General features: G+C 39.7%; 1 long non-coding RNA gene across 2 annotated transcripts; it reads right to left on the bottom strand.

The window, feature by feature from the left end:
- Nucleotides 1-243: 243 nt before the first annotated feature.
- On the bottom strand, nt 244-20,198 carry LOC143672193 (uncharacterized). Of its 2 annotated transcripts, none has more exons than XR_013169659.1 (5): nt 17,661-20,198; nt 16,545-16,706; nt 16,283-16,348; nt 560-690; nt 244-448 (listed from the first exon to the last, which is right to left on the bottom strand). It is a non-coding gene; the product is annotated as an uncharacterized LOC143672193 (long non-coding RNA). The 2 variants fall into 2 exon arrangements; XR_013169660.1 differs by having other exon boundaries at nt 17,727-20,198.
- Nucleotides 20,199-20,421: the final 223 nt, after the last annotated feature.

Below are 20,421 nucleotides of genomic sequence, written 5' to 3'. Positions count from 1 at the left end.
ACACCGGCATGAAAATTTATTAGAATTCAAATTGATGTGTTCATATTGATTTGATTCTAATCAAGTTTAATTGTAAAAAGTGGTAGACTTGACAGAGGGCTCTATTTCAATCCAGGTTTTCTGGATATTTTTCCTGTTTCCCTTTCCTTGTGACTCACTCATGTCTCCAAGCCTGGAATGCATTTAAAAAAAAAATAGCAATCCTAAAAGAGATCAGTCTATTCGTTGCTTTTAACACCACTTTTTCATTTATTCACAATAGTTTATGTTTCTAGATAGTGTGGAAAATGTATTATTTATTGAGTTTTAAAAATCTGATCTTATCTGTTTGACTTATTGATTGATTTCCCATAGTAATTAAATCAAGAACACTCATTTTGGCAAATAAATACAATAGTCCCAGGAACTCCTCAAAGGGCATCTTCATTGAACATTTCAGTTTATTATTCTGTAAGAAGAAATAAAAGGGATATGTTGGTAAATTGGGTTAATACAATCCATCAAGCTTAATATTGATTACATTAAAACATTTTTGGCCTAACCAAAGAAATCAAAATACCAATAAGCAGAAGCAAAGCACTCGATCTTTCCTTCTTCTCTCTATCCATTTCTTCCTCTCTTTCTCTCTCACGCAGAAATGGACCATGAATGCATAAGTTGCAGGTGATAATCAGTTTATGAAGGTGCTCTCTGTAAGAGAAGTATTATTGCTCTTCAAGATGCTTTTTAAATATGAATTGTTTGCCCAAAAGCAAACTGTATTTTAAAAACAAAAATATTTAAAAGATTGACTCTCAGGGGCAGCAAGATCTATGTGATGATTGAAGACTCCAAGAAAGAGAAGGGGTTGATAAGCAATAACATAAAGAAAAGGTGCACAACTGATATGAAAGAGTTAGCAGGAAAAAAATAAAACCAGGTAGAATTAGGATATCTCCCTCTTAGGATTTTCTTAGTTGCAAGAGAATACTATCATTGTTACAGCAATGAGAGCAAGCAGGATAACCTGCAAAACGAAAGTTTGTTTGTTTTTCCTTAAAGAAAATTGGAGACCTGAAATTTCAAAGAGACCTAATAATCTAAAATCCAGAAAACGATCTGCTCTTCCTAAAAGTATAAAGTCTCCTGAATGCTTCAATAATTGCTGTAGCAGTGGTAGGAGTAGTAGTAGGTGTAGGAAGAAAACATTAACTTTTAATATATTTTCATAAGCCAAGTTTAGGATTCATGGCAGTTTAGAATATTTAAAATGCCAGTAAGCAAGGAGTGTCTATATTATTTGTGGGAGTTGAAGTGGCAGAAGAGATGATAAAGACCGTCTCTAGGCACAGGTACATGAAGCTTGTCTAAGTCTCAGGGGGGATGATGAGACTAAACAAAACCTGTACATTAGGCTGATTCAAACCCCCACGGTAAACCAAAAGGAAGCATGTTCTATATTAGAAAAAACTATTACTTACTGCAAGCTCTACTATTCTTTTACACACATATCTGTCATTCAAAGAAAGTTTACTACACATGTGAAGAAGTAAGGAGATGTGACACAAGATGGAAAACAATGGACAGAGGAAAACCAAGGAATAACCTGGATATTGCAATTATTAGACAGGTACTTTAAAGTTAATACATTGTATTAAATATGTTAAAAGATCTTCAAAAAAGATGGACAATTATTTCAAAGGGCTTAGCAACAAACTAGACATAGCAGATGAAATAATCAATTAAGGTGAAGACAGATGCATAAAAAAGTGGTAAAATCCAATATTTATTGCAGATAGAAACATCACCACAAATTATAAATAAAAGGGAGTTTCCTCGATCTGATAAAATTCATCTACAAAACTTACTGCTTACATCATGTTTAATAGTGAAAGAGTGAATACTTTCCCCCTAAGATCTGTATCAGAGATACCAACAATTAGGACTCCAAAACATCTTTTGGGAGCACACAGTTAATCCACAACACTCACAAACACTTTTTATTGTTCCTCCTTTTCTTTATTAGAGATGTTATAAGTCTACAGAAAAATCATGCAGCAGATATGAATCCCCATATAGCCCTCCTATCATTAACACCTCACGTTACTTTGGTATGTTTGTTACAACTGAGGAAAGACTATTATTATAGTTGCATTATTAGCTATGGTTTATAATTTACATTCCGTTTCACAGTTTGGGTTTTACATCCTGTTTTTATTTTTAAATTTTATTCTAGTAACAAAGCCTAACATATACCGTTTTAAACACATTCAAATAGACAATTCAGTGGTGTTAATTACATTTTAATAGCTGTGCCTACATTGCCATCATCCATTGCCAAATTTTTTCCATTACCTCAAACAGAAACTCCATATTAATTAAGCATTAACTCCCCATTCCCTACCCACAAGCCAGGCCCTGGTAACCTATACTCCACATTCTGCCTCTATGAGTTTTCTTACTCTAATTATTTAACATCAGTGAGATCATACAATATTTGACCCTTTGTGTCTATCTTACTTCACTCAAGATAATGTCTTCAAGGTTAATCCATGTTGTGACATGTATCAGAACTTCATTCCTTTCCATGGCTGAGTAATATTTCATCGTGTATATATATATATATATATATATATACCACCTTCTGTTTATCCATTTATTGGTTGATGAACACTTTGGTTGCTTTTGGAAATTGTGAATAAAGCTGACAGGAACAATGGTGTGTAAGTATTTGTTTGAATCCCTGCTTTCAATTCTTCTGGGAATATACCTAGAAGTGGAATTGTCAAGTCATATGGTCCCCGGGGAGGGGCGGGGATGGAGGGGGGGCACGACCCCAGGCCGAGGCCCCCTCACCACGCCCCGTATTTCTTTGCAGTTCCTCGGAGCACACGACCACCCTGCTCTTAGCCCTCAGCAGCGTCCACCACCAAGTGGCCGGCCTGGCTGCTGGCACCGTGGGCTGGGTCCTGTCCGTCATCTCCATGGGCCTGGCGGCCTGGCGCATGTGGCACCTCGGCTCCAACCCCCCCTACCGGTCTGGCCTGGTGTGCGTGGGCATGGGGAGGACGTGCGTGTACCACCACGCCAACCACTTCTGCAAGGACCCGCTCTGCTACGGCTACGCCTCCTACAGCGCCTCCCTGCCGCTGCGCCTCCGCGGGGCCCACGGCCTCCTGCTGACCGCCATCCTCCTGGGCCTCCTGGGCCAAGTCAGCGCCGTCATCGTGCTCCGGACCGCGTACGTCGGGCTCCGGCGCAGGGAGGCCACCTCCCTTTGGTTCCTGGTCGCGGGAGCCCTGCACATCACAGCCGGCCTGTGTGTCTACGGCACAGTGGGCGTGAACTACCTCACGGTGATGCGGGAAGAGGGCATCTCCTTCCCCCCATCTTTCCAACTGCCCTTCAAGCCGGACACCCAGGAAGTCGGGAGGGCCAGCGTCGTGGCGTCCCTGGGCGCCCTGCTGCTGCTGGTCAGCGGCTTTACCTTCCTCTCGTACAACTCTTCCTCCCAGAACCGAGTGCACCCCGAGTTCCCGGGGCGGGAGCTCCCCGATGACATGGGCTCTCCCCACCCACCCTGAGCCGGAGGCGGCCGGCAGCAGCACCAGGACCCACGGCCAGGCATTGCCAGGGTCTCAGGACTTGATTAGACGTCATTGGGGCAGAAACTGTTGCCCCCCGGTATCTTCTGTGTCTAAACTGGGTTGGTGGTTTGACTGGTTGAATGAAGAAACTTGTTAAAAATAAAATCTTGCCTAGCTGCCAGTCACTTGGATGGGGTCTGGATTTCCATTCTTCTTAGCTAAAATAAATCATCAATATTCTAAATCTAGTGTGTGGACATGAGAGTCTGGGAACATGTTAACCTCCCTCTTAAGCTTCTGCTAGCTAGTGATTGGCCTGAATTCCTATGGCATGAAAAGAACATCCTGCTTTTATTATACACAATTTTCCAAAACACATACAAGTAGAGAGAATAGGGTGAGGCCTCTGCATGCAGCTGTCTGCACCCGCAGCAGTCAGCACGAGCCCGCCACATTAGCTGCCTCTCTCCTGTCTTTCTACTTCGTCTGGTTTTTTTTCTCCAAAGTATTTCAAGGTAAAGCCCAGACATCATGTCCCTTCATCCCCACATATTTCAGTGTCCTTCTCTAAAAATATGCACATTTCCTTACCTGATCACATACCACCTCAACACATTTTTAACAATTATTCCTTGTTATTATGAAATACCCAATCAGAAATGTTTAGTGCCTCAAAAAGAGTTTTACAGTTTATTTGCTCCACATTTGCTGCCTACTTTTTCTCTTCAGTTTTAATCCAATGCAGTCTCCTTCACTCTCCAACCCCCATCTTCCCCTCCTCTTCCTCTTGTTCTCCTCCTCCTTTTCCTTCTTCCTTCTTCCATTTATTTCCGGAGGAAACCAGGCCAATTGTCCTGTAGAATTCCCCACAATCAGGAGGTCCATTTGCCTCCTAATGTCACTTAACTTGTTGTCTCTTGATTAGATTTGGGCTCAGCTTTTCGGGGACCGGGATTGCATAGGGGCTACCAGCTACCTCAGACGGACTGCACTGTACCAGGAGGCACATGATGATCTCCCCCCATTTCGGGACGCTAAGGTTGCTTGATAGATTCTCCAGGTGAAGACCTGATGCCTATTTTAAATTTTCTCATCAAACATCCTCCTAATGGTTTTATCTATTGATGGTCCTGGTTTGAATCAGTTATTTCATTAATGATTGAAAAGGGTGACTTTCTAACTCACATGTTCCTGCCAGAGATATTGGCTGAGATGCTTCCGTAAAAAATAACTTTTCCTCATTGCTATGGCTGTTCGGTTACCCTTAAATTCAGTTCATATAAAAATAATCTGGGGTAAATGCTTTGTTCTTTCCCTCTAATTAATAAGTTCCTGAGTAAGGAGGGAGTGGCCTCCTTACACTGCAGTGGTGACCGTTGCATCGTTTATTGATTTTGCTATTTTCTTTTATCTTTTCTGTTTTGAAACATGGACTCAATTCCGGAGTTTGAACACATGGGATTTTCTTCCATGTTTTTATTATGGAAATTTTCAAATGCATTCAGAAGTAGAGAGACTATTATAATGAGCCCACCTAGACTTGTTATTCAGCCCCGATAATTATCAATATGTAACCAATCTTGTTTCAACTCTACCTTCGCTTGACCCCCCAAGCCAACCTTGGATTATTTTGAAACCAGTCCCTGTCAACATATCACTTTATCCAGAAGTACTTCAATATGTATTTCTAAAAGATAAGAAATAATATTTTCTTTTTAAAAGTAATCGCATGTCATTTATCACACCAAAAAAAGATTAACAATGATTTCTTAATAGAGTCAGATCCTTAACCCATGTTCGGATTTCCCTAACTGGCTCAGAAATGTCTCTAACAATAACAGTAACATAAGAGTTTCTATGTATTCAAAGTGTTTCATTCCACTGCACCTGTTATTCCTTTTATTATCAAATTGTCTTTATCTTTGTCCTTAGAACCACTGTTATACACATACCCTTTGACAGGTCTCCATTTGTCTTTTTCCCAAGTTTAAAAACCCTTTATTCAAGATAATAAATGTACATTGTTTACTGCAAACAGTTCTTTACTTTATCAACAAAGTTTCTCTTCTAGAAAATGAGTTTCCTAAAAAGCAAAACGGTAGCACATCACTGGGTACAGCTGACAACCACATTCATCAATTGTTAAGGAGAGATATAGAAATTAAAGCATGTTTATTTGCTCTGCATCTAAATGTCTCTTATAGCCACAGTTCTTAACCTTATGGAAGCTCTCTCAGAATAGTACACAGACACACACAATTTTGCATACATTTGCAACCTTCTTGAGGCCTACTCATGTGTTTCACTTTTAAAAAAAGTAATGATTTCCAAAAATTGATTCATTCTTTCATGTACTTCCTAGAAACTCCTTCTCATAATCCTCATGTTATGTGGCTAGATTGCTCACAGCATTTTTGACATTCCAAAGGCCTCAATAAAAAATAAATGGCTGAGTAAGTACGGCATTAGTAGGTTAAAATTGGACAGATTTTCCCAGACCATGTACCCCCGCCCCCCCCCCCAAAAAAAATTAGACTCCTTTAATCTTCGAATTCCACAGACCAAAGTACACCGGACAGAAATCAATGGAATGTCTTCCTTAAATAATACTTCAGTCTTTAAGAACAAAATGCTTGGAAATTTCTCCATACTGTGACATATAGTACGTCTGTCAATTAATGTATGGACCATAAATGCTGCCTATTGGACCCATGTAGACTGAGTGCGCTCCAGAGAATATTAAACAGATGTGTGGGCAATAGATTCTTCCTCTCTGATGGGGATTTTGTAAAATCTTGGTAGTGGTCTTTGGTGAATATCCTGTCCATTTTAATTTGCATAATACCTTCAGCACACAAGCACTGGGAGCTAGGAGGCAAACTCACCCTTTCATACTTAGTTCAATAGTTCCTGACTTCTTTCCCGTATCTTTGAAAGGACCTTAGGTCTGGTCTTGGAATGACTCCCATGTATTCTTGATGCAGCTATGAGAATGACTTGTAAAATTGTTCCCTAGGCAAACACTACATTTCCCCAGTGAAATCTTTCCTTCTAGCAGGCCTATTAAGGCCAACCTTACAAATGGAGGCTTTGTAAAAGAGTTATGGATGGGAACACAGAATGATAGAACCACTCTGATAGACAGTGTAGCCATTTCTTACAAAGCTAACCCAGTCTTCACATAAAATTCAACAACCATGCTCTGGGTATTGATGCAAAAGAGCTGAAAATTTATGTCCGCACAGAAACCTGCACACAAATGTTTATAGTAGACTTATTCATAATTACTAAAAACTGGAAGCAGCCAAGGTGTCTTTCAATAAGTGAATAGATTGATAAAATTATATAAGGACCTGAGGACCCCTCAGAGACACAAAACCTGTGCCCTACTTCCTCTTTGAACTCCCTTTTGAGTTTTCTCTTGCTATCTTTTGAGATTGGAAATTCCCACCAAGGCTTTGGCCCCCAAATATCCAATCAAGCTCCAAGTTCATTACATTTACCCCAATACATAATAAAACCCACTTGCCCTAAACCTGCCCCATAACATAACCTTTGCCCAATCAATGAGACAAGCTAAGTTCCTTTTTACGTCTATAAAAATCATTTGCCCTCTGTAGAAGCTTGAAGCGGCTTCCATTTTAGCAAGTGATTTAGCTTCCTTGCAGGAGCAAAACTTTTGGTGTTTTGAATAAAATAGTGGAATGTGGAAACCTGATTCTGATTTGTCTTTCTGAAGGATAAACAAACTGTGATACATCCATACAATGGGGTATTCAACAATGAAAAGAAGTGGTCCAGCCACAAAAAGGCAAAGAGGAACCTCAAACGCATATTGCTTAGTAAAAGAAGCCATTTTGAAAAGGCTATATACTGTATGATTACGAGCAAATATTTTAGAAGAAGCAAAATTATACAGAGAGTAAAAAGATCAATGGCTGCCAAGGGCTTAGGAGGAGGGAGGAAAAGATGAATCCTCACTATTCTCTGGGTTCCCCCCTTCTGGAAACCCAGAATTTTCCAGACCATCAATTTCTGGTTTCTTTTTCACCCAAGAGTTCAGTTCTCAGCTTTTCTCTTTCCTATCACATTTTACCACAAGCTACAAAGAGAAACCAGGCTGCACTTTCCACATTTAATTTGGAAATCTCTTCTGCTAAATATCCAAGTTCATAGTTTTAAAATCTGCCTCCCATCCAAAGCCAGTCTATTTTGCCAGATTCTTTGCCACTTTAAAACAAGGATCACCTTCCTTCCAAGTTGCCAATCCACATGGATCATTTCTGTCTAAGAGCTTAGAGTCCACGTTTCTACCAACAGTCTCTTCAAAGTATTCTAAGCCTTCTTTATCAAGCTCCTCACAACTCTTCCAGAATCTTCCCCATATCCATTTAAAAAGGCAGTCCAACATGTTTGGTATTTGCAGACCTCAGTAACCCATGTCTCTTGTATCAAAATCTGTTCTATTTTGCAAGCTGCTAGAATGTGATATACCAGAAATTGAACTGCTTTTAAAAAGGAAATTTATTAAGTTGCAAGCTTACAACGCCAAGGCCATGAAAATGTCCAAATGAAACCATCAAGGGAAAGATATCTTAACTCCAAAGAATGGGTCGATGAAGTTTGGGATTTCTCTCTCAGCTGCGGGGGCGCATAGTGACATCTGCTAGCTTTGTCTCCTCACTTCATAAGGCTAGTGTTTTCCTTCTATCCAAAGGTCTCTGGCTGTGTGGACTCTGTTGGTTTTGGTGGCTCTGAAGCTTTTTCAAAATGGTTCCATCTCTAAAAACTCCAGTAAGCAACCCCACCTTGAATGGGCGGAGACACATCTCCATGGAAACAATCTAATCAAAGGTCACTACCCACAATTTGGCAGGTCATATCTCCATGGAAACAATCAAAAAGATTCTACCTGGCAATACTGACTGAGGATTAAAGAACATTGCTTTTCTGGGATACACAACAGACTCAAACTGGCACAGGTGCCAATTGTACCCAAGGTGACTTACAGATTCAGTGAAATCCCAATTAAAATTCTAACAGCCTACTTTGCAGAAATGGAAAACCAATCATCAAGTTCATATGGAAGGGTAAGCAGCTCTGACTAATCAAAGCCATCTTGAGAAAGAGGAATGTAGTTGGTGGACTCACATTTACCAATCTTAAAACTTATTTATACAGTCTTAGTAATCATAACTGTATGGAACTGGCAAATGGATATACATATAGACCAATGGAATCCAACTGAGAGCTCAGAAATCAACCCTAAAATTTATGGCCAACTGATTTTTGACAAGGGTGCTGTGCTGGTTTGAAACTGTTATGTACTCCAAAAAAAACCAAGTCCCCCCCCCCCTTTTTCCCCATTTTTAAACAGTTTTACTCAGCCTTTCCAGAACATCTTGCTCCATCCCCCATCCCATATTATTCACAGCCCCTTCCAACATGTAAAAGTTAGAATGGGAATAACCCAAATATCCCTAAAGAGTGGAAGAAAGATCAAAGGTGATGGTGGAGTTATACAGAGAAGGTAGGGTTTAACACATGAGAATGGTGCTGAATCATTATACTGAGGTTTCTTTTAGCCTTCAGTACCTTGGAACAACTAGAAATAAAAACTTAAAATTGTGGAATTCTAACCCATACCAAACTCTGAAATCTGTTCTACAAGTAATTGCTGCGATGTACTTATAGCTTTTTTTGCATACATCCCATTTAAAGAGAAGGAGGAGTATACAGAGAAGATAGGATTTATCAAATGAGCATGACTGCTGAATCATTAAATTGATACTTCTTTTGGTCTCCAGTATCTTGGAGCAGCTAGAAGAAAAAAAATAAAAAATCATGTAACTGTAACCCAAACCAAACTTTAAAATCTGTTCTATAACTACTTGTTAAAATGTACATGGAAATTTATTGCATTTTTTGTATGTTATATGTGATAATAAAAAATTTAAAAAAAGTTTTATCCACACATGATGTAATCCAACCTAAATGCATAAACATGCCTTTGCCACCATAATCTATCTGAAGACACTTCTTTTTCTTCCACAAAGAATCCACAGCCCTTCCCCATGCCCCCTGCCAGCTGTCATTTAGTCTTGGCACAATACCTTTGCTACATTCAGTGGAAGCATATTACAGTGTTACTGTTGATTATAGACTCTAGCTTACATTCATTGTACTTTTTCCCGTATACTGTCTATTTTCAACACCCTGCGGTATTGACATTCATTTGTTTTCCCTCATGCAAACATTGTTTTTATTTGTACATTTAATCACCATCACTGTCCACTCTAGGCATTCCTAAATTACCATCTCAGTCTTTATCCTCTATCTTTCCTTTTGGTTTCATATGTGCTCCCAGCTCTTCTCCCTCCAGCATACTCAAATTCAGCTTTATGCAGTACTTACCTTACTGTGCTACAATCAGATAGTATTGTGCTATCTATTTCTGAATTTTTACAGTCAGTCCTGTTGCACAATCTGTATTTCTTCTGCACCAGTTGCCCAATTTCTACCCTACTTCTATCTCCTGATAATGTGTTCTTAACTTCAATTCTCCACGTTTGCTCATTAAGGTTAGTTCATATTACTGAGACCATCCAGTATTTCTCATTTGGTTTCTGGCTAATTTCACTCAGCATAATATCCTCAAGATTCATCTATATTGTTACATGTTTCGTGTCTTCATTCTTTCTTACAGCTGCATAATATTCTACCCTATGTATATTCCACAGCTTGTTTAGTCACTCATCCATTGATGAACATTTGGACTATTTCCATCTCTTGACAATCATATTGTTGCTATACACATTGGTGTGCAAATGTCCATTTGTGTCCTTTCCCTCAGGTTCTCTAGTAATGGGATTGCAGGATCATATGGCAATTCTATACCCTGCTTCCTAAGGAACCACCAAACTGCCTTCCAGAGCAGTTGTACCACTTTACATTCCCTCCAACAGTGGGTAATTGCCTATAGTTCCACATCGTCTCCAGCACCTGTTGTCTCCTGTATTTGTTTTTCTTTTCTTTTTTTGATAATGGACATTCTAGTAGGTGTGAGATGATATCTCATTGTGGTTTTGATTTGCATTTCCCTAATAGCCAGTGAAGTTGAGCATCTTTGCACGTGCCTTTTAGCCATTTGTATTTCCTCTTCTGAGAAGTGTCTATTCATGGCTTTTGCCCATTTTTAAATTGGATTGTTTGTTTTTTGTTGTTGTTGAATTGAAGAATCTCTTTATATATTCTGGACAGTAAACCCTTATCTGATATGTGGTCTTCCATTGTGTGGGTTGTGTTTTTACTTTCTTGACAAAGCTCTTTGATGCACCAAAGTGTTTAATTGTGAGGAGTTCCCATTTATTTATTTATTTATTTGGTGCTCGTGTTTTGGGTGAAAGGTGTAGGAAAACCCTCCTATTACAAGATTTATAAGCTATTTCCTTACATTTTCTTCTAAACTTTTATAGTCACAGCTCTAATGTTTAGGTCATTGATTGATTTTGAGTTAATTTTTGTATAGGGTGTGAGAGATGGAGCCTCTTTCATTCCTTTGCATATGGACTTCTAATTCTCCAAGCACCCATTACTGAAAAGGCTGCTCTGTCCCAGGTGGGTTGGCTTGATCACCTATCAAAGATCAATTGTCCATAGATGAGAGGGTCTATATCTGAACACTCTATTCAGTTCCATTGGTCAGTGTATCTATCTTTATACCACAACCATGCTGTTTTGACCACTGTAGCTTCATAACATGCTTTAAAATTAGGTAGTGTGAGACCTCCCACTTAATTTTTCGTTCTCAAGATATTTTTAGCTATTTGGGGCACCCTGCACTTCCAAATAAATTTGATTATTGGTTTTCCAATTTCCGCAAAGTAAGTTTTTTGATTTTAATTGGTATTGCACTGAATCCTTATATCAGTTTGGGTAGAATTGACATCTTAACTATATTTAGCCTTCCAGTCCATGGACACGGTATGCCCTTCCACTTATTTAGATCCTCCATGATTTCTTTCAGCAATTTCTTGTAGCTTTCTGTGTATAGGTCTTTTGTATCCTTAGTTAAATTTATTCCTAAATATTTTATTCCTTTGGTTGCTATTATAATTGGAATTTTTGTCTTGATTTCCTTCTCAGATTGCTCAGCACTAGTGGATAGAAACACTACTGATTTTTGCATATGGATCTTGTACCCTGTCACTTTGCTGTACTCATTTATTAGCTCTTGTAGTGTTGCTGTAGATCTTTTGGGATTTTCAACATATAGCATCCTATTATCTGTAAACAGTGAGAGTTTTACTTCTTCCTTTCCAACCTGGATGCATTTTATTTCTTTTTTCTTTTTTCTTGCCTAATTGCTCTGCCTAGAGCTGCCAACACAACGTTGAATAACAACGGTGACAGTGGGCATCCTTATCTTGTTCCTGATCTTAGAGGGAAAGTTTTTATTCTTTCCCCATCAAGGATGATGTTAGCTGAGAGTTTTAAAATATATTTCATTTATCACGATGAGGAAGTTCCCTTTTTCTCTTCTTTGAAGTATTTTCATCAAGAGAGGATGCTGAATTTTTTCAAGTGCTTTTTTTGGCATCAATTGAGATGATAGTGTGGTTTTAATGCTTTGATTTGTTGATATGGTGTATTTCATGAATTGATTTTCTTACATTGATCCAACCTTGCATACCTGGAATAAATCTCACTTGGTCATGATGTATAATTCTTTTCATCTGCTGCTGGATTTGATTTGCAGGTATTTTGTTGAGAATTTTTCCATCTATATTCATTAGGGAGATTTGTCAGTAATTTTCTCTTATTGTAATATCTTTGTCTGGTTTCATAGAATGAGTTAGGCAGCTTTCCCTCCTCTTCAATTTTTTTGAAGAGTTTGAGCAAGATTGGTACTAACTCTTTTGTGAATGCTTGGTAGTATTTACACGTGAAACCATCTGGTCCTGGACTTTTTGGGAGCCTCTTGTTGAGTCATTCAATCTCTTTACTTGTGATTGGTTTTTTGAGATCCTCTATTTCTTCTCAAGTCATATTGGTTGTCCATGCCTTCCTAGGAAGTTTTCCATTTCATCTATGTTGTCTAGTTTATTAGCATAGACCTGCTCATAGTATCTTCTCATTAACTCCTTTATTACTGTGGGGTCGGTGGTTATGTCTCCTCTTCCATTTTTTATTTTATTTGCATCTTTTCTCTCTCTCCTCTCTCTCTCTCTTTTTTTTTGTCAGCCTAGCTAAGGGACTATTAATTTTATTGATTTTCTCAAAGAACCAATTTCTGGTTCTGTGGATTTTCTTGATTGTTTTCATGTTCTCAATTTTATTTATTTCTGCTCTAATCTTCAATATTTCTTTCCTTTTATTTGTTTTGGGATTAGTTTGCTGTTCTTTCTCTTGTTCTTCCAAGTGAACAGTTAATCCTTGACTTTTACCCTTTCTTCTTTTTTAATATTGGCATTTAAGGCAATAAATTTCCCTCTTAGTACTGCCTTTGCTGTGTCCCATTAGTATTTTATGTTGTGTTTTTATTTTCATTTGCCTTGAGATATTTACTGATTTCTCCCTTAATCCATGTGTTGTTTAGCCTCCATATATTTGTAAATTTTTAGGCCTTCTGCCTGTTATTGATTTCCAACTTCAGTCCATTATGATCTAAGAAGGTGTTCTGCATGATTTCAAGCCTTTTAAATTTACTGAGATTTGCTTTGTAACCAGCATATTGTCTATCCTATGAGCACTTGAAAAAAATGTGTCTCCTACTGTTGTGGGGTGTAATGTTCTGTAAATGTCTGTTAAATCTAGTTCACTTATGTATTATTCAAATTCTCTGTTTCTTTACTGATCTTCCATCTAGATATTCTATCTATTAATGTGAGTCTGGAATTGAAATCTCCAACTATTATGGCAGAAGTGTCTATTTCTCCCTTCAGTGGTGTTTGTCTCATGTACTTTGGAAGCACTCTGGCTCAGTGCATAACATCTGTGATTGTTATGTATTCTTGTTGAATTGTTCCTTTTATTAATGCATAGTGTCCTTCTTTGTCTCTTTTAATTGTTTTACATTTGAAGGCTATTTTTCAGGTATCAGTATAGCTACTCCAGCTCTTTTCTGATTGGTGTTTGCATGAAGTATCTTTTCCCCACCTTTCACTCTCAACCTATTTTTGTACTTGGGTCTAAAGTGAGTCTTCTGTGACAGCATATAGATAGCTCCTGTTTTTTAATCCATTCTGCCAGTCTATGTCTTTGATTGTGGAGTTTAATCCATTAACATTTAATGTTATTTCTGTAAAGGCAGAACATTCTTCTATCATTTTGTCTTTGGATTTTATATGTCATACCTATTTTTTTTCTCTTTTTACTTTTACTGATAGTCTTCATTTCTACACTGTTCTGCAGACCTCTCTCTCCTGCTTTTTCCTATCTGTCTGTAGTGCTCCCTATAATATGTCTTACAAAGCCTATCTCTTGGTTACAAATTCTCTCAGTGATTATTTGTCTGAAAATGTTTTAATTTCCCCCCTCAGTTATGAAGGACAATTTTTCTGGATACATAATTCTTGGCTGGTACTTTGACTTTAATCTATTTGTATCCTAGTGTCTAAGATGAATCTCTTGTAAGCAGCATATAGCTGGATTATACTTAATCCATTCTGCTGATCCGTTCTGTTTAATTGGTAAGTTTAGTCTATTAACATTCAAAGTTATTACTATAAAGGCATTTCTTGAATCCACCATCTTATCCTTTGGGGGTTATTTCTCAGATCTATATATTCTTTTCCCTCTTTCTTTTTTAAACTTTTGGTTACCCTTACTGGTGCTCTTCAACTTTGTGCCCTCCTCTGGAACTCCTGCTCCTGTCTTTTTTTTTTTTTTTTAGCCACCAGAAAGCCATTTAGTATCTCTTGTAGTTCCAGTTCTTGTTGACACATTCTCTTGCCTTTGTTTGTGTATGAAAATTTTAATTTCTCCCTCAGTTTTGAAGGACAGTTTGGCTGGGCACAGAATTATTGACTGGAAGCCTTTCTCTTTTGGGATCTTAAATATCTCATTCCACTGCCTTCTTACCTCCACAGTGCCTATTAAGTAGTCCAAACTCAGTCTTGTGTGGTTTCCCTTCTACATAGTAAGCTGTTTTCTCTTGCTACTTTCAGGATTTTCTCATTCTCAGTCTGAAGAGAATTGAAAGACTGATTAATATGTGTCTTGGGGTAGGCCTACTTGGAGTTCGTTGGGCTTCTTTGATTTGCATATTTATGTCTTTTATAAGGTGCACCGGTGAGGGTAGTGCACCCAAGGAACGTGGCCTGGCTTACTGCTTAGTCCCGTGCTCCCATCCATGCACTCCTGCAGGCTCTGCCACTCTGCACCTCCATGCTAGGCTCCAGCTTTCTGCCTTTCAGTTCCTCGGCCTCTGCAACCAGGGCTGCCACATGTGGTGCAGAAGGCTCTCCCAGGTCCGCCGCACTCCCGAATTGCTGCCTCAGTCACCCTCCTGTCCCTTCCCTACCTTTTCTGTGGAACAGGGCTAAGCTTGAGCTAGTCTATTCAGCCATCTTCCTGGAAGTCCTTGTTTTTGTTTTAACAGTGGGGAGGTGGGTAGGAGAATGGAAAAGAAGAATTCTGGATACAATTATTTGGAAGAAGAGTAGATGTAAAGAGTATAAACCCTACCTTTTCATCATCTACAGCAAATAGTTAAAAAAAGAAGAACAAAAACAAACAAACAAACAAAAAAACCAGAAACCTTTCACCCTTGGGTATCTTTCTCTAAAAGCCTACTTTCTAGCTACTAGCCTATTCATGGCAATAATTTAAAATTCACTTGGAATACCTTTCATGTCCTCTGAATACTACTATGCCCACTGTTGCAGCACATTCAAACAAACACCCTACATGGCTGGATAGGGCTAACCTAGGACTGATATGAGAAAGGCTTGCAAACAAGAGGCCAAGATGTCATTTCTCTGCAGGTAGGAATACTGCCCATGGTGGGAAGGACACATCTACCAAGCTGACCCCTATAAAAAGTTCACACAATATTTAAGCCCTCTAGCTTCCTATATTCTGGAGCAACTAGAACAAAAAATCTGAGAGGACTGTATGGTAGACCATGACAAACTCTGGGATCGGTCTCATAACTATTTGTTGAAGAGTGCTTTGAAAACTATTACTTTTTTAAAAATTTCTTTGCTTTGTATATATGTTATACTACCTAATAAAAAAGATTTAAAAAAAAAAGCATACGCAAAAGCAGGGAATTTAAGTGTTTTGTTGCAAGAAAAACCTGGACTTTGTTGAGTAGTTTTCTCCATCATTTGCCCTCTCAAGGGAACCTTATAAACACACACACACACACACACACACACACACACACACACACACACCCATTGGTCTAGGCCATATCATAAACTCAGTGGGATTTCAGTAGAAACAGCAGGAAACTAGTAAAAAATGAAGTAAAAATAAACCAAGTAAATGTTTAAGGGTTCCTTTTGCACTTGGTTTGTCAAACCAAGGCTCAGTTTTCGTATAGGGGGTAGAATTCTACCGGAGTGTCTATTACAAGCCAGACAGGGGTGTCTGGGTGTTTCAACAGCAGAATGCCTATCATCCACGTGGAAGACCTGGGCTCACTTCCTGCCCCATTCACTACCCTCAAAAATATAAAATAGAAATATGAAAAACAAATGTAAACATACCTTGACAGTGGTAGGCCCCAAAGTCAGAAGGAGACACCGCAAGATATATTTTGGAATGAACTCAGACTGGTGCCCACAGAAGGGAGAGAAAATAATTTTTAAAAACCATAAAATTTTAAAAAATAAAAATAAAAATATTAAAATATATAGAAATAATAATAATAACAATAAAATATTTAGAGAAAATATATTTTAAAAAGTAGAAAAAAATAGAGAAAGAAAAACAGCATCTAGGCAGAGAAGTTTCCCGACCTGCACTTACCACTTCTCACCAGCAGGGAGCACTCCGAGGCACCGCTTCCTTTCAGGCCTGCTGCTCCTGACTGCCGTCGAGGGTGGGAAGATAGCGGGCATAGCAAGGAGGCTGCTCCAGGCCAGCGGCTGCAGGACCGCTGGTCCTGATGTGGGACAGGAGAGTGGACGGCTGAAAACGGGGGGGGGGGGGGGGATAGCTATTCATCTGCCAGATGAATCCAGCACACACCATGCGGGACAGGACGGCTATTCGCGGTACCCAGCAGTGTGATCGCTCCCGGTTCCCAGAGTCCCACCTCGGGGCTCTCTACAGGCACTGCTGACCGCAGAGCCACTGGGAATGTTTCCCCAGACAGCAACTCGGACAGGCCAGAGCAGAGGGACAGTCAGCTCCTTCTACTCTGCAGCTCTCCACACTGTCCGACCCCAGTGGGCATCATGGCTGACCCGACCCACCTTGCACTCCCCACCCCGAAACCACCCCCCTCCCAAGAATCACTGAAGACCTCTATACTCAACCCCCAACTACTGCAGTCCTTGTCTTTCTCTCCCTGTCCCCTATCTTGTCCCACAGAGCAGGGGGTAAATTCAGTCCACGTCACTGCACCATCTTCCTGGTATCCCCAATGCCTGGCAATATTAGGAGAGCCAGGAAACATTGCATCTCATGGCAAGGACTCTTGCCATCTATATCTGTGTGACCTTGAATAAGTTACTTAACCTCTCTGTGCTCAATTCCCTCATCTGTAAAATGAGGCCCATAACTGTGCCACCATCCTAAGGACTGAATGGGTTAACACTGTAAAGTCCATAGAATAGGGCCTGATCCACATAAAGCACAAGATAAGCATGTGATAAATAATTTTGGGGATCAGGATTTCTGGCTTTATTAGCCCCAAGTTCTATTTAACAACATTCCTTTTACTGCAGGTGGTTCATCTCTCACTGAGGATCTTTAAATATTGGCTGGGCATCTTTCCATTCCTATTGAACATTTCTTTCTGCTCTGAAGCAAATTTGCTGTCCCTCAAACATCAAGATTTTAAGTCCTGCCACAAGGCCCAAAGGTAAAATTATAAAGTAAGATAAATGTGAACTTCAGAATAATCCTGTCCCTACACACCCTGATTTCAGACATAGACAACACCAAACTTTCCCCTGGCTGACACATTTTCCTGGCAGCTGTAACCTGCTACTTCCTGAGCCCCTCTCTCCATCAAAATTTGAAACCTCCGGGTGTTACATGGGGGCGAGGGGGGGGAACCGGGAAAGGCACTGCAACTGGAGCTGCGGAGGCTGTGTTGCCCCTCCCAACATGACTTCCGGAACCGCCCCTTCCGGATGACATGACTTCTGGAACCGCCCCTTCCGGACACCTGACTTCCGGAGAACCTCCCCTTCCTGACGTCAGCTGACCTGTTTGTTTAAAAACTGTCGACCCACTCACCTAGGCGTAGACTCGCTTGTGTCGGTTGGTCTTGGATTCGGTGAGTTCTGCCCGGGAGCGCAGAAATAAACCTGCCCACTTTAAATTTCCCAGTCTACCTTTCTTCTTTCTCACCCTTTCACCTCCTAAACCTTTCACTGGGGTCTCTCCCCTCAGGCCCTTGGAGCAGGGAGGTAGTCACGGACAGGGAGATGATCACACTGGCCGATCTTGTGAATGTTTCTTCCTAAGTAGTAAAGCTGCTGATCTTGTATGATTAGAAAGCACATTCCCTAAAAGATTGGGAAAGAGTGGCTGCAGTTTTGGGGCATCCAGATTCCCAGCCAGAGGATAGAGTTTGGAGCCCCTGACCCTCCCTCACCTGGGCAGTTGTCAGCATCATGCGCACAGCAGGTGACTCTGCACAGACGCCATCTCCTTCCCTTCAGGGCCACATGACAGAGGGGAAACCCGAGGAGAATTTTCTAATTATCACAGCTTCTCACACTCAAGGATAAGAACTGGCAAGAGATCCAATTAAGTGGGTTCACAACCTAAATTTGGTTTCAGAGTAGATATTTGCTCCGTGTAAGACACATCAGGAGTTTTTGTTTTTTAAGAAACCAATATCTCTAAAGCTGGAATTTTGAGGAAGTGGTGGGTAGAAAAAAAAAGTCATGATTTGTTGTGTTGAGCATATTGTAGCTCATCAAGGTGGTATTTTAGTGTTTTTGGTTAGAAAAGTATATATGCTTATCCTAAAAGATGTATGAGTTATAGTAAATTGTGCAAATAAAAAATGAAAATCTCTCCCTCACGCAATTGGTCTCATAGAATTGTGTTCTTCTTTCTAAGATTTTCAGAAAGTATACGCATATGTTTGTATATATAAAAGAGAACTCTGTTTTCCTTATGATGCAAATGGTCATACTCTATGCATTGATGTTCATTTTGCTTTTGGGCTATAACACAGATATTTCTTCAGACAGTTGAACTCATTCTATGTAATGGCCATGTGATATTCCACAGTAATCCTAGATGCTTTTGGCCATAATTTATTTAAGCATCCCATTACTTACAGACATTTAGGGTTTTCTCTCCATTGTAAACATTGTTGAAGCTAATGTCCCTGTACATATGTTTTTGCAAATTTGGGACTAGCTTGGTATTATTAATTCCTGGGGTTGGAGTTGCTAGATAAGAAGTATGAACATCTCAAATTTTGATCAACAGAGCCAATTTGCACTCCCAAAGTGGTTTGCAAATTGATACTCCCACCATGGCCAAAGATGTCTAGGTTTCTTTTAATCTTATCTAAAACACTTAGAACACTAAATGAAAGGTAAGTATATATAGCATCCTTAAGTGTAACTTTTAGACAAGAAAGTAACGCAGATATTTAGCACTTTTGAAGCCATAGCTCATCCAGTATGTTTGTTCATTTTTTTCTTCTTGGTGTTCCTGACTTGACTTCGTAATTCCTCAGCCTCATCTATAGTCAACATGAAGCAGCACTTACGCCAGAAAATGATTGGCCTCTCTCTTGGTTATGTATCTTTGGCTCTTGGCCTGGTCCTAGCGAAAAGCAAGTCCTGGCGAGTGTGGGAATTTGACAGCAGCGTTGTTCCTGTAGTGTCCATTGGACTTTGGAAAGCTTGTCATGTTCAAATTTTGAACATGTCTGGTTCTCTGGTTGAGTTGCCAGTATACAGTGAGATCAACATGAGCTGGGTCATTTCTAATGAAATTGCATATGGGCAGGAGCTGATGTTGCTGGATAATTTTATGAAGTTAGTAGCCCTTGCGCTTGGCTCAATGGGTTTTTTCGCCCACTGGATCAGTGGTGAACAATATCCAGATTTCCTCCGAGCGTATTACCACAGGGCTGCCATTTTTCTTTTCCTCAGCTGTGGTTTTACTGTGGCTACAGTGAGCTGGAATTTCAGTGTGGACTTTTTTGGCCAAACCACCCTTAATTTTCCACAAGACTTTCCTATTGATAAAGAGATGCTAACGAAGAAACGCCTCTCCTATGTGTTGCCACTAGGAATCACGACTGCCTCCTTGTCACTAATAAGTTCTGCCATGCTTGGCTCTGGGAAATGGTTAGCAAAACGGCAGAATCAAGTGAAGCCTATGACTTATGACCAAATTTTCTAAGTAAAATGTCTGGACTGAGAACTTTTAGTTTTTGAAATGGCTGTCAAGATTTTTCTTAAAGAAATTTCCTATTACACATAACATCGTTAATAATTATCTACATATTTTTAAAAAAGCATATTTGATATCTCAGAGAATTCTGAAGCTTATCTTCCTCTCTCAGCGCCATTCTGAAACTCTTTTCCTCTCTTTGAAAGTTTTAACTTCCTGGAATCTGCAGACAAACATCCTCTATATATACTGGGTCAAAAACCAAAGGCAGAGGGAATATAAGATGGTACGGTCTCTCTGGAAAACC

The sequence above is a fragment of the Tamandua tetradactyla genome, chromosome X (genome assembly GCF_023851605.1).
Source record: "Tamandua tetradactyla isolate mTamTet1 chromosome X, mTamTet1.pri, whole genome shotgun sequence".
Classification (NCBI taxonomy): Eukaryota; Metazoa; Chordata; class Mammalia; order Pilosa; family Myrmecophagidae; genus Tamandua; species Tamandua tetradactyla.
The sequence above is the reverse complement of the archived record's forward strand: the minus strand, read 5'-3'. Positions and strand labels throughout refer to the sequence as shown.